The sequence below is a fragment of the Aptenodytes patagonicus genome, chromosome 1, assembly GCF_965638725.1.
Source record: "Aptenodytes patagonicus chromosome 1, bAptPat1.pri.cur, whole genome shotgun sequence".
NCBI classification, from domain to species: Eukaryota; Metazoa; Chordata; class Aves; order Sphenisciformes; family Spheniscidae; genus Aptenodytes; species Aptenodytes patagonicus.
Genome location: NC_134949.1, coordinates 115,518,083 through 115,531,896, shown reverse-complemented (window position 1 = coordinate 115,531,896; position 13,814 = coordinate 115,518,083).

Sequence of the window (13,814 nt, the reverse complement as noted above, 5' to 3'; positions counted from 1 at the left end):
GAGAAAGAAATGGGGAAGAAAGAGAAAGAGAAGGAGCAAACAGTGCCCTTGGGACTTTGGGTCTGGATTTCTACTTGTAGGAGGGAGCCGTTGCATTTTTTTCTGGGACACATTTTCTTCTGGATCAGCAGACTCCCATCGGCTTACTCTATAATTCAGGCCAGAGCCAGCATGAGGGAGGACGCAGGGGTATTTGGCCAGGAGAGGGGAGATGGGGTAGGAGGACGGGACCATTTCTGTTCAGCAGTTGCAGGCTGCTGCTGTTAGGTGTGAATCTATCGGGAGGTTGGTCATTTAAATTGGAGGTGCCACAGTCCGGCTCTCCCCCCAGCCCCAGTATTCCCACCTGTGCTCTTGTGCTGGCACAGGAGCTCATGGCACTAGCTGATAAATTAGTTTGGGAAGCCAGGCTGGCCCAAGATGAATACCTTTTGTTTTCAGCCAGCTGAGCTCCCTGAACTGTTTTCCTGCTTATTTGCCCGAGTGCCAGCTGGCGTAAAAAAAGGGGGTCTGGGTGGCAGGCAGGGAAAGGGCAGGATCGCGAAGCAGCTGAGATCGGTTTAGGCTGCTGTGGCACCACATCTAGAGCTGTGAGAAGGGGAAGGTCTAGCTTGCGCAACCATTTTTTCCAAAATAATTTTTGGCATTGCTTATACTGGTGTCCGTGCCCCGATGCGAGGAATGGGCACTTCCGTACTGCTAAGCTTTTTGGCGCTAGCTGTCCTTATCGGCATTACTTAAACCAGCCCAGGGCAGATCAGGCTGATATGCTGAAAATAGCTGCCAGAGTCAAGAGATAGTCTACATTAAGGTCTCACCAACATGGGAAGATTACAGCAAAGGATTTTAGAAGGCAAAGTTACAGAGCGCTGAGTATTTCTTAATAAAGCTTTGAGCGCAGGCTCTCACGTTACGTCCCAACTGGCAGAGCCCGGAGCAGTGTCATATTCCTGAGGCCGGGGTGTGCAGCCTTCCAGCTTCCCCGCTGGGACGGGTCCAGCGAGGTATCACCACCCCCTTCCTCACCTCAGCTTCCACAGGGAGAGCACCCCGGCGATGCCTCGGCGGAGTCACTGATCTGCACACGTGGGGTGACCGGGTGACTGGGTTCTGCCTTTTTCTTTAGCAACCTTGGGCTGTTTCCAATTAAGCTTTCATGTGCTTGCTACCTCTTTATAATGATAACTAAATGCAATCCATTACTGAGGAATATAAGAAGAAATAAAGGAAAAATTAGCCAACAATAGCTGGGGTTTAATTATTCTTAATTTGGGTTAATGTTTTTCACAGACTGTCTTGTTCAGAGTTAAAATAACAGCTTTCACATTTAGCACTTCAATCAAGTGACAGTTGCTATCAGGTTAAATTCACACCTTGCTGTGCTCCTCTTTTGGAGAGACAATTTTTAGCAAAGACGTTTTAAGAGGGCAGCAACTTACACCTTTGTGTCCCTGTGATATTAAAGTTTAGAAATACAATTTGCCTCAAATAATTTTCTCTCAGACGTTACTTGAATGTTTGCATCATTTAGACACAAAAACAGCAGAAAGAAGAAAGAACACTAGTTCCCTACCGATGGCAGTGAGAGTTGACCCAAACTTAAAGCTACATATTTACGTTGTAAAAGGGAAGCGAAATCCGTGTAATATAAGATAGATTCGGTTTGTTTAAAGTCCAGAAGAGGAGTGCATTGTGTGATTTGTCTTTACAAAAATATTAGTGCTACACATCTTTTATTAGTCATATATTGGAGGTTTATTTGTATTCAAACTTTCATTGTATATGCATGTATTACATGGCAGTAAAAGTGCAATGTCTGTTGTCTGGAACATTAATAAAATTGACAATACAGATCTGTCCTGTAGCAAAGTATCTTTCTGAGCTAATATTCACCACAGTGACACCTTGATTGAAGAAAACTTCCCTTAAGAGGAAAAATAGATGCGATTTCCTGAAGTGATGAGGAAGTGTTTCTTTAGCAGCTGATCTGAAGATTTGCTGTCTCCAAAAGAGGTGACATTCACACTCCTCTCTCCTCTTTTCTCTCTGTCTCTCTCTTTGCATTGAATTTCATGCATTGTGACATTTGCCAATGCCTGTATGACCCAGCAACAGCATTTCACAGACACGCAACCCCAGTCCCCTCTCCCCAGTTTCAGCTTTGCAGTCACCAGACTTTCCCTTGTGCCAGCTTTGATAGTCATCTGACAACTTAGTGAGCTAATTTAGCTCACCAGAGTAGCAAATAATTACTCCCCTCCACTTTTTTATCAGCTTGGTTTACCTGCGGAGTAGATTATGGACCATTGCTGGTGCCACAAAAGCAGCACAAGCACAAGCTAGGAGGAGGTGAAGTTGTGAGAAAGGATTGGAAGAACAGGCCCATGCTTACTGGTTGTAGCGATAACTAGATCTTCTCAGCTGCCTCATGAAATTTGGCCTTTAGAGTGAAATGAGCTGTATCACGGCGCAGGTGTATTGAAGCACAACTACACTTGCGAAGAAGTGCTGCATTCCCGCTCCTACAGGTGGCTCCTTGCGGAGGGAACTCGGCATGGGCAGCCAGCATCCATCCAGGGGTTGTACCCCTAACGTGGATTTTTAAAATTACAGCCAGAGAAAGGGAGCAGTTAGGTACTTCCTCGCAGGGTTAGCATGGGTTATGCTTGGTTTGGGTTGTATTCTCCAACTGGAGCTGCTCAGCACTGGGGGGAGATTCTTGCATGGCCAGGCTGGAAGTGATCATTACAGAGCTAAAAGGCCAAGGGAAATACGGAAACCACCCATAAACAGGCTGAAAGGTACACTGAAGAAGCTGGCGTCTGTGGATAGAAGGAGGGTGTCTGTAGTATGTTTTTCCAGTGCCCAGAAAAAAGGGATCGTCTTGGGAGAATCAAACAGGCAAGACTAGGGACAGGATCTACACTTGCAAAGGAGAGAGAAGAGAAACAATATCTGAAAACCAAGAGCATTCATCAGCAAAGAGTAGTGGGAAGGGGTTTCTCCAATCCTTCAGGGCATACAGTTGAACAGGAAGATAATCACAGATATGCCAGAGGCAATGGCATTTCATACCTAATCCCAAAATTAACTCAGGTCAGTTTTAATAGTGCAGAACTTGTAGCTGATGGTGGCTTGGACTGCATCATGAACTTTCAGATTATGTTTGTGCAAGGCTTTTATAAATGGTGCTTTAGCACTTACTAGCCTCTTTAGTGTCTGTATCTACCACCTAAGGCACCAGTGACATTTGCTGCTGCCACTGTCCTACTAAGCAGCCCAGTTTCTCCTGGTTGTCACTGCTGACATTGCCCAGTCACTAGCAAGCTGCTCAAAGCCCTCTCCTGAGATGAAATCCCCAAACCCCTGAGGCAAGATCCTCCATAATCAGGGGAAATTACGCTTTCACACCAAGCTTGAGGCATACGTGTTAAGTGGTATGAGGGTGACCTGGAGTGCACAAGCCTGCTATGCAGTATTTCTAGTGACTGCCTTAACAACTGTGTTGTGATACAACCATTAGCCAGTGGAAGAAGCAAGAAGGTGCATTAAGACAGGAGCCAACTGCAAGTAACATTCACTTCATCTGACATTCACTTGCTTATTCTGCCAATGAGACCAGATCCCACAGGCATGCCCAGATCACTCCTAACGTCTGTGGCCTGCCAGCTCACGTGCCTGAAGGTCTGGGTACAAGCCAATGGTGGATGGAAGAACAGAGTGTCAGCACAAAAGACAGCGGGAGGAATAAAACAACAGGGCAAAAATAAGAGATGGGAAAGCAAAGTGTTTTCATCTTGTACTGGCAAACCAACCTTTGATGCTGATGTAAGGGAGGTGTTCATAGCTGAAGATCTCAAGAACAGGTAGGTAGGTAGGTAGGTGCCATTTCAGGTCCGTCAGCTAGTTATACAGTCAGTTGCTTAGATGCTGCACACTTTACTCATGCCCACACTTCACCTTTCACTCTTGACCCATGTGAGACACTCTCTGCTCAGCTGGCTGCTTTCTGAAATATTTCTTGCGTAGGTGTCTGATACTCCCCTTCCCCAGGGAAGCCTGGTTGGTTAGCTCAGGGCTGTAAAATCTGCTTGTCACAGGAGTTTCGGTGTTTCAGGGTAACTGCAATAGTTCTTACAGCCAAGCTCCTCAAACATATCTCAATGTTAACTGCCGTTGTTACCAACAGAATAGTTAAATAACGCTGCGGATCTGTGTGTTGGGGCCCACAGTTATGAAGATTTTGACGGTACCTCCATCTAATACCTGCTGTCACTATATGTGATATCATTGAAGAGAGAATGACAATTACCTCCAACTTGTTTGAAGCCTTGTGCTGCTTGGTCTTTTAAGGCATCAGCTTCTACTGTCATGAAAAACAGAACTTTCATTAAAAATGAACAAATAGCAGAACCTGTTTGCAGCTGATAGACTGGGAAGACCTGCAGAAATCACAAAAAAAACCCCAAACAAAGAAATAAAAATGCTCTTTACTTTTTTGAAGAACTTTTTTTTTTTTTTAATGCAGTCTCAGTGTTTGGGGCTGTGGGGAAAAGGGACTTTTTGGTTGGCAGTACTATATAATAGAGTTTCCTAGCCCTTTCTGAGATGGATGCTACCTCCTCATCATCATCATCATCATTTCCACAAACTCCTGCCTTTTCTGGTTAACCCCCAACCTTGCCTCTTCAGGTTCCCTTCCTTAAATTCCATTTTTTCCTCAGGTGGACATGTATCCAGGATACATTTAACTATGGCAATCCCTAAAATCCCGAAATTTTGTCTAGCAGTGCCTAGGAGCTTGAGAATGCTGAAATTGCTGTTGCGAGTCACTTACAATGTCCCTGCTGTAAATTATGCCGTGTATCAAGGGAGTTCTGCACAAGCAGCAGAACAGATGTGACTGCCTAAATAGCAAACTGTGAGTAAAATAGTGATACTCTTGGCCCCATGTTTCTTCCACTTCCATTATGTTGTCCTCCATTTCTCTTACCTTGGGTATCGATCATGTACCCTCAGAGTAGGTCCAGCTGACTGATACATTGGCAAGTGCAGCATAAACCACCCTTTGCCCTTCATTGCGTCCCTCATTACAGCCACACCCGCTGGGTACGGCAGGGCCTTTGGCCCAGGAAATCCACATTTTTTTTCCAGAGAAAAGTTTCCGATTGTCCAGGTTGGAAGTTCTCCATGGCCTTCCCCCATGGAGGCAAAAATGAAGGTCTAACTTTACCAATTTCTGGAAGGGAACGTATGACTTGGCTGCTTGAGATAGCAACGGACGTTGCTCACTGACCCGAAGAGAAGCCCTCTCAAAGGTGCAGGTGTCCTTCGTTGAGATTTTTCTTACCTGCCCAGTGCATTTAAACAGCGTCTGTTGTAAGGGAGAGTTCCAGCTTGTGTTCCAGGTTGACTTGGATGCGTTTCTATGTTGCTGGATCATTTAACATCACACTGCTGTAAAATCTGTAAAAATTTCACTTGGTGAAGGGGGTTTTTTGTGAGTTGTTTCTTTTTTTAGTAGGTAGGGTCATGTAATTTTCCTTCCTACTGTATAAACAGGTTGGGTTGGTTTCAATAGTGCTTTGTAATTACATTAGCTCAGGAAAAAATGCTGACAGTGTAAGCAATACACATTTTTAGTGATAACAACCTTTGTAATGTCTTGCGTAACTATTTACAGTGAAACCTGTTTTAAATGGCCTCCTAGAGAGCCGGTGAAAAGCATTTGCCCGGTAGAAGTAGCCCCTAACTGGAAGGACTAGCACTGTTAACCTAATGGCAAACAATAATAATGCCATTGCTTATTGAAAGCGGCGCTTATTGCAGAATTGCGGTGTGCTTGGGGACATTCTGCAAGTGGTCCTCTACAAAGAAATGAAACTACTTTTCAAATTCCGTACTTCATTTTTTCTAGAAGCATTTTTCCCCTTTCTCCCGTGGTTTCAGCTTATTGCCTCTTGTTAAGGCAGATTTCAGTGGTGAATGTCATCCTGAGTTATATTTTAATCTCTCGTCAATTAGTGAAATGCTCCAGGAGGATGAGCAAAATGTATTCAGAAGTTCAAAGCCAAACGGCACGATATGGAGAGGAGAGTGGGGAGGCAGGACAGCCAGAGTCTTAGCTTTGCTGTTTGTTGAAATCTCTGGCCAATTTTCTTCATCTGCCTGTTCCTCAGCTGTTTAATCTGAATAACTGTACAATTAAATATTTGCTTGTCTGAAAGGAACAGTATGAAAAACCGAAATCAATAACTGATACTCGGCAAAACACCTTGTCCTACCCCTTCGTACGGGAAATACTGGAAGTGCAAGAAATGTTACAGGTGCTACAGTGTCCATTTCATAGGACAATTTAATGCATTTTATGACCTCGCACTGGAAGTTCAGAGATCTGTTTACAGTACCGGGTGGCAAAGGCTGATGCTCGGTCTGCAGCGACATCAGAAGCAGCAGTCCTGGCCCTTCCCTTCCCCCACGCTCTCACCGCTCCCTGCTGCTCCTGTGTGCTTGGGCGGCGTTAACTGCCTTGCGGCCGCTGGGGAGGCGGCACCAGGCGAACCTCACCATGTGGGAGGAGGGAGAGAAGCACCGAGCCGGCGGCAGCGTCCGTCTTTTTACCCGCTTGCTGAATCAGTCCCTGAATCACTCACTGCTGGTTAGGGGTATGCATATGAGGATCTTACCGCGCTCTACAACTGCCTGAAAGGAGGTTGTAGCGAGGTGGGTGTCGGTCTCTTCTCCCAAGTAACCAGCGATAGGACGAGAGGAAATGGCCTCAAGTTCTGCCAGGGGAGGTTTAGATTGGACGTGAGGGAAAATTTCGTCACCGAAAGGGTTGTCAAGCATTGGAACAGGCTGCCCAGGGAAGTGGTTGAGTCACCATCCCTGGAGGTATTTAAAAGACATGTAGATGTGCTGCTTAGGGACATGGTTTAGTGGTGGACTTGGCAGTGCTAGGTTAGCGGTTGGACTCGATGATCTTAAGGGTCTTTTCCAACATAAATGATTCTCTGATTCTGTGATCAACATATGCGTTCGTGGCATCATCGCAGGATGATCATTTTTGCAAAAAGACAAGGATGACCATGTGGCTGGGATTATTACATCAGCTAAAGTGATTGTCATTTTAGCTAAATCTGCTATTAAAAGACTGTCAAAACTATGTATACTACTGTTTGTTTGTGCTACAGCAGTGTCTAAAGGCTCCAGTTATGAATCGTGTCTCTATTTCACTAAGTATGCGTAACAAAATGCTGATCCGTGTCCTAAGTAATGTGTCTACTCTATTCTCTGAAGCTAGTGTTTCTTTTTAGTGCTCCTAAAGGTGCGCAATTAAACTGTCATAATGAACCCAGCTATTTCAAGATACTTTCTCAGTGAAGATAAGGCACTTTAATTTTACCACAAAGTAATATTACTCGGATGATAATTGACCTGGCATTGTAACCTCATGCCAGGTCAAATATGATTGGTTTTCAGTGTGATTTTATTTCATAATAGGCCCTTCTTCATATGACTGTAGCCTCCTAGCATTTTTTTTTTTGCAGTCATTTAAGATGGTACTATTCCGAATGTTTTTCTTTTCCCTCTGTCGGCGATTACTGCTCCAGTAGCAGAAGCAGCAAACCAGCAAGTGTATCCACACCTCAGCTTCTCCAGTTTACTGTTTAGAAATCCATCAAATCAAAGAGCTTTCAGTTCATCAGCTTCAGGATGAACTGGAGTGACCAGAAAAGGGAAGGAAGGAGAACGACCCTTCTTTTTGTTCCTGCTGTTGCTGCCTGACGTAACTTTTGGCGGCTGGAGGCTGGTGGGGGTATCTTAATGGAGGGAGTGGGGCAGGACACTCTATAAACTATCCTTTTCTTTTTAAGCAAATGTTTATCATTTGCTTTAGCTGGCCTGAAGCTAAGTATTTTATACATGGCACCCCTTAGCAGTGCAGACAAATCAGAACTAAAACCAAGTATTTATAGTCTTGACCAAAACTATGGAGAGTACACTTTTCCCTACAGATATACTTAATACCATAAATTAACTGACCGTTTTTGTAAAAAGAAACAAACAAACCACCGACAAAAAAAACAACCCAAGGTATAACATAGACTTGCAACTTAGTCAATGTATGCAAAAAGTTAAAAGACATCTAGTGAGGAAAAATATTAAGTGCCTCTAAGGTAAGTATGAAATGGACAGAAGGAGATGGTTATGATGCAAGTAATAACACCTAACTGCTTACTTACTAGAAAACTATTCATGTTTCCTGGGAGAGAGAGGCTTTAAGCAAGGATGTGGAATAAATTAAATTAGTGGCCTTACTTTTTTTTTTTTCTTTTTTTTTTGGGGGGGGGGGGTCCTTTGATGCCACTGAGGATCAAAAGAGAAAGCAGAAAGGTGGTGTGGGCAATAAAGATGATGCCACCTGACAAAGCAGAGGCCAGAAAGGTGAACAGATTGAAAGGATGTAAGAAAATACAGATAGAGTAGATCTCAGCCAACACAGGACCAAATCAAGTGGTATTTGTGACATGGTGGAATGAAGGAAATAAGGCAGAGACACAAAAGCAGAGGTGGTGTGGTCAAAGTGATGAGCCTGGAAGAAAGATGTGTTTATACTAGAATTTAGAAAACAAGATTGTATCTGCTAAACTGGGGGAAAAGCGATGGCAGCAGCTTATCTACATGACCCTGCTATAACATAAGAAGCAAACACTTTGTAATTTAAGAAAAGCTTCCCATGAAGTTGCACAGCAATCACTTATAATGCAGATACAATTTGCCACTAGTTGAAAACGGAGAATAAACTGAGCCTGAAGTCTTCGTACGAAGACTCCTGTGGTGCCCTCAGGACCAGGATAAGGCTTTGTGCCACCTCTGCCTCGTCAGATCCTTTCCAGATGACTTATGCTTTCTTCTAATAAAATCTATTGCCTTTCTCTGTAGGTGTATATCTTTTAGAGCATTTTAGAAGTGGCTAGTATCTCTTCAGATAGTCAAAACAGTCCTGGTGTTTTGATGGGCTTACATTTTGCTTCATGGATTTAAAGTGAAGACCACAGAGTCTTCCCCTCACCGATTACTATTCAGGTATCTTTGCCCCTATCATGTTCTGCTCTCTCCTTGCTCACAGACAAATGTGAACTGGGAGGCCTATTATGAATATCACAGCATCTGTGTATTTCCCAGCGCACAGCAGTTACTCTCACCAACCTTCAGGACCTCCACTGCCACCGGTAACAATCTGTTGCTGGCACAGGGACTGTTACCTTCATGCAGAAGAAAGATTTTTCTCAGGACCTAGTCCAAGACTCGTTCCACCAGAAATACTTCAAACCTCCCCATGTTGGCACAAATCTAAACCTCATTCTTTTCAGTTCGTTCTTTCTTCAGTATCACAGCTGAGATATATATTCACTAAAAAACCAAACCAAATAAAACCCCTCAAATGCTATTCTTTCTTGCCAGAGAGAAAAAAGGTTGAGCCAGATGCTGATCTTCATGTTTCCACTGCTTATGTCTTATATTTGTTGTCTCTCATGCTCATTAACGGTTATAAAATGATCCAGTGCCTTAGAGCTGAGCAGAACACAGCCACGTTACAAACGTCAAAGGCTGATCAGGTTGGGAACAGGGATCAGGAGATTTTGACACTTGTTTTAAATGCATTGGAAGCACACTGTGGCCCTGTGAAACTTCCCCGGATGGAAAGAGCTGCCCGTGTAGCAGTTGTGCCACCAGCTGAGGACCGCTCCGGGAGAGGGCAGGCTGATGAACGCTGCTGACCCAGAGCAAAGGCTCGTCCGGGATTTCCAGCATACCCGATGATGGTTATCCCACCCATTCTCCCTCTCCGGCCACGATAACTACAGGCGCAGGATTCAAGAAGGTATTTTAGAAGAGACAGACTTCACTCTCTGGGGGTTAGGCTATTGACGTTTGATGGGGAAGGTGCAGTTCAGTAATGCTGAACAAACGCTCCCGGCCCCTCTGGTCTTACGCCTACACCACGTCCCCCTCTCCTTCAGCTCGTGTCTTTTCAGGCAATTCTGTTACAAAACAACCCCTCAAAAATTTGCCTCAGCACCACCGCGGTGGCAGGGAGCTGCAGGACGGCCGGGAGAAGCACACAGCAAGAGGGGAGGGGGCAGATGAATGAGGAGCTTCTTAGGGCTCGGCTGGGGAACATAGCGTATCCTTCAGTGGCACCGAAGGAAGAGCACGCTGGCCTGAGCACGGGAGAAACTAGAAAGAGGAGAGGAGGAGACGCAGCCTGGGAGGCGGGTTTGTCCCCGTTAAAGAAAGTGTCAGTGACATTTTTTAATAGGTGTGGAGGTAAGGTACCCAGTTATAATCGCTGGTATTTGAAAATGTTGACCGCAGGCGATACAAATGAGGAATGTATTAACAGGAGCAAATAAAGCTAGACAAATAATGTTTGACACTTCCCTACATCCTCTGTCCAGCTAACTCAGTACGTTTCTGCATTCAGAGAGCTTATTGTTAAGGATACACAGGGAATAATCACAACAAAAAGTGCTTCAGGTAAAATAGGGTGATAAAGGCAAACTGGACCGAGTTCAACAATTCAAGTGCATTTTAAGCACTAATAAATTCATAAGCGCTGGTGAAGACATAATCTTTTAACAAAGTGAGGCAAGTAAACAAATATAAGAGCTAGGTTTGTATTTACCCTACGGGAAGAAATAAGAAACAACCAAATGAATAAAATAGCTCCTTGAGTTAAAGAGCCTGCAGGGACCATTTAAATTCAAGCCAACACAGATGCCAGCTTCAGTTTTTAAAGACCAGGAGGGATGCTTAGATATGCAAACCTTTTTTACAAAAATATGATAATATTCAGCATAATTCATTTGAAGAGCTCCTTTTCTGAAGGTCTTCAGGTTCTTAACTGTGTCACTGAAGTGAGTGAGGCTATTTAAGGAAAAAATAAAATACAGAAGGAGAGAAAAAGATATTGTTCAAAAAGATAATAAAAAAAAGATAGGCTTTAAAAATGTAAAAGAAGCCCAACCTTCCAAGAAAAAAAACAAAACAGCTCACACAAATATTCCATTGCATGTAAAACAAAACAAAGCGATTCTCTGATATATGAATCAAACTGTGATGCTGCTTAATTTGTAAATGTAACTTTCAAAACAAAGGGAGATGCTGTAATGATTTTTTGTTGTTACTATCATCATTAACATGGGCAGAAAGGATTTTTTTTTTTTTAAATATGCCGGTTTCTTTACATTAGGAATTCACTGTCTACAAAAAAGGCCATTCAGATTTTCAAATATATGTTAGGAGTTCACACCGAATATTGTTTTAAAGTCCATTTTCTTCTAAGTATTAGTCAACATTTTTGTCACTTTATAGTGGCACTCTAATTACACCATTTTGTGCCAGTGTAACTGCATTCACACAAAAAGCTACAGTGATGCAAATGCGCTTCCTCCCCCTCCTGAAGTGCCTACGTTCAAACAGTACCTTCCAGACAAGACAATTACAGACAAGACCAAAGGCAGGAAAAAAGCAACATTTAAAATAAAAGATGTATCTAAAAATGCAGGCCTTAGCTATACATTATAAAAGAAACAAAAATAAATAATTATATATAAAAATCCAGAGTGCTTTTAAGATTCTGAAATGACTCAAGCAGCGTTGCCAGCATGAGCTACTTCTGTCATGAGCTACAGCAAGAAGCAAAAGGTGAAAGTTATTGCTGTCTTCCAAAGTAACTTTTTTTAAATACAAAAAAATGGTTTTTGTGAATTTTAGAGATCTAGAGAAGTGCTTTCCTCAGCTAAGACCAGAAGTCAAGAAGTAGAATCAAACCTGAAGTAAATAAAAGGTAGAAAAAAATGAGTGTAGGGCAGCAACAAAAAAAGAATGAAAATTAATACAATGGATGGAAAAGTGGAATTAAGCATGGAAAAAAAAAACCATTAGCTGAATTTTATTTTTTTTTTTTCCCCCTGGTCTTTTTTTGTTTCTCTTCTTCTGAATGGGATTAGTCTTTCTAAGTATTCCATTTATTTTACCAGGCAAAATCAAACACAAAGAGAATGCAGGGCAGTCAGGAATGTAGCACTTTCACACTGAAATCTGATACCACCAAGCTAGATGTAGCCTCCGTAAAGCACTTTTTGGTCAAAGGAGGAATGGTTAGCAAAATGAACTCTGAATCACATTTCATTGTGCACGGTTCAGACAAAAAAAAAAAAAAAAAAAAAAAAGAAAAAAAAGAAAAACACAACAAAACCCACTAGACCGAAAAGGCTACTAACTAACAGCTTGGTGGAGAAGAAGAACAGAATGAAAATAAAATATTCAAGAGATATCACTGGAACAGCATGTTGACCATGTGAACTTATGAAGCAATTTCTCAGATTTTTCTCAGACTTTTTTGCACATAAACAAACCCAGCTCGCTGAGAGCTCAACGTGCAGCGGCTATACGGGGCTCTATATACAGAGATAACGCTGACCAGACGAGAGCTGCAACAGCCTGCCAAAACACTACCATCTTCTAGGAAAACAAATGGCACAGCCTGAAACCAAAGAACTTCAGGCAAATCCTCCCCCCCCCCCCCCCTCCGCCGCTGCGCACCCAGACACAGCCTCGGGCTGGCAATTCAGCCACTGAAAAGGTGCAATCCATAGAATAACAATGCTGCTATTTTCCTCTGGTGCTGATAAGGAGATACGAGGCTTTCTGGGAATTTTTGTTTCCCGATCAGGGAAAACAACGATATTCCTACCTGACGAACCAGCTTATTTTCACGAAAATGATTGTCTCTGCTGTATGTGCCTTTATAAATCTACATGGACTACAAATAAAAATAATCTGCTAAAAACGCATTGAGTAACTACCCCAACACGTGTCACAGTAAACCGGACCAGAATAACGACGTTAGTGGTAATGCAGCATCTAATTACCGTACATCCAGCTATCTGCTCCTCCTGCAGACACTTAAGAAAAAGGAGGTCAGCGGTGTGACGTGAGGGTTAACAAACGCAGCCTGCGCCTGCTGTCGAGCGAAACATGCGAGTACCTGCCATGCATTATTTACCATGTATTAACGATGGTAACCATGCTTACAGACTGTCACTCAAGGTTTGCCTGTACCGACGCATTTTTGGCCTCTCGCTGTCACTGGTAGCAGCTTTATTGGCTTTACCACTCGGGTACCCTTTCTCGCGATTCAGCTATAATAAGCATCAGAAGAGGGCCTGCTCCTATCAGCCTCTTCCACGAAGCTGTCTGGCAGCAGCCGGGCTGTTTGCAATAACAGGAACTCGAGGCATTTGCTCTTTACGGCATCATTGGCACCAGATAACAGTAGCAGGGCCAGGCTTTGGCTGGTTTTTTCCCTTTTTTTTTTTTTTTCTTTCTTTCTAGCGGTACTGCCCAGAACGTCAGAAAGAGCGAGCAGAAAGAAGCAGAACGTGGAAATGTAAAGAGAGATCGGCAATCAAAATGTACGGGAAGAAAACAAAGGAGGAAAGAGAGAGAGAAGGAGGTGCCGTAAGGAATTAAAACAAAAAAATAAATTCATACTTCATTCCTACTGTATGGGGTGTTTCTCTATGAAGCTTAAATATATTGCATATATGCACCCGTGTCTCCCAGTGTCTGGTAAACTGCTGCACTAGAAAATACTCCTGTCTCAAATAAAATACGAAATGCTTTTGTTAGCTAGATTCGTATTTCACAGTGCTATAAACCCATTTAACAATTTGGGTTATATATTACCATATAAATGCTGAAAGTAACCCAGGACTGGGTGTGTATACCTTCATTTCATT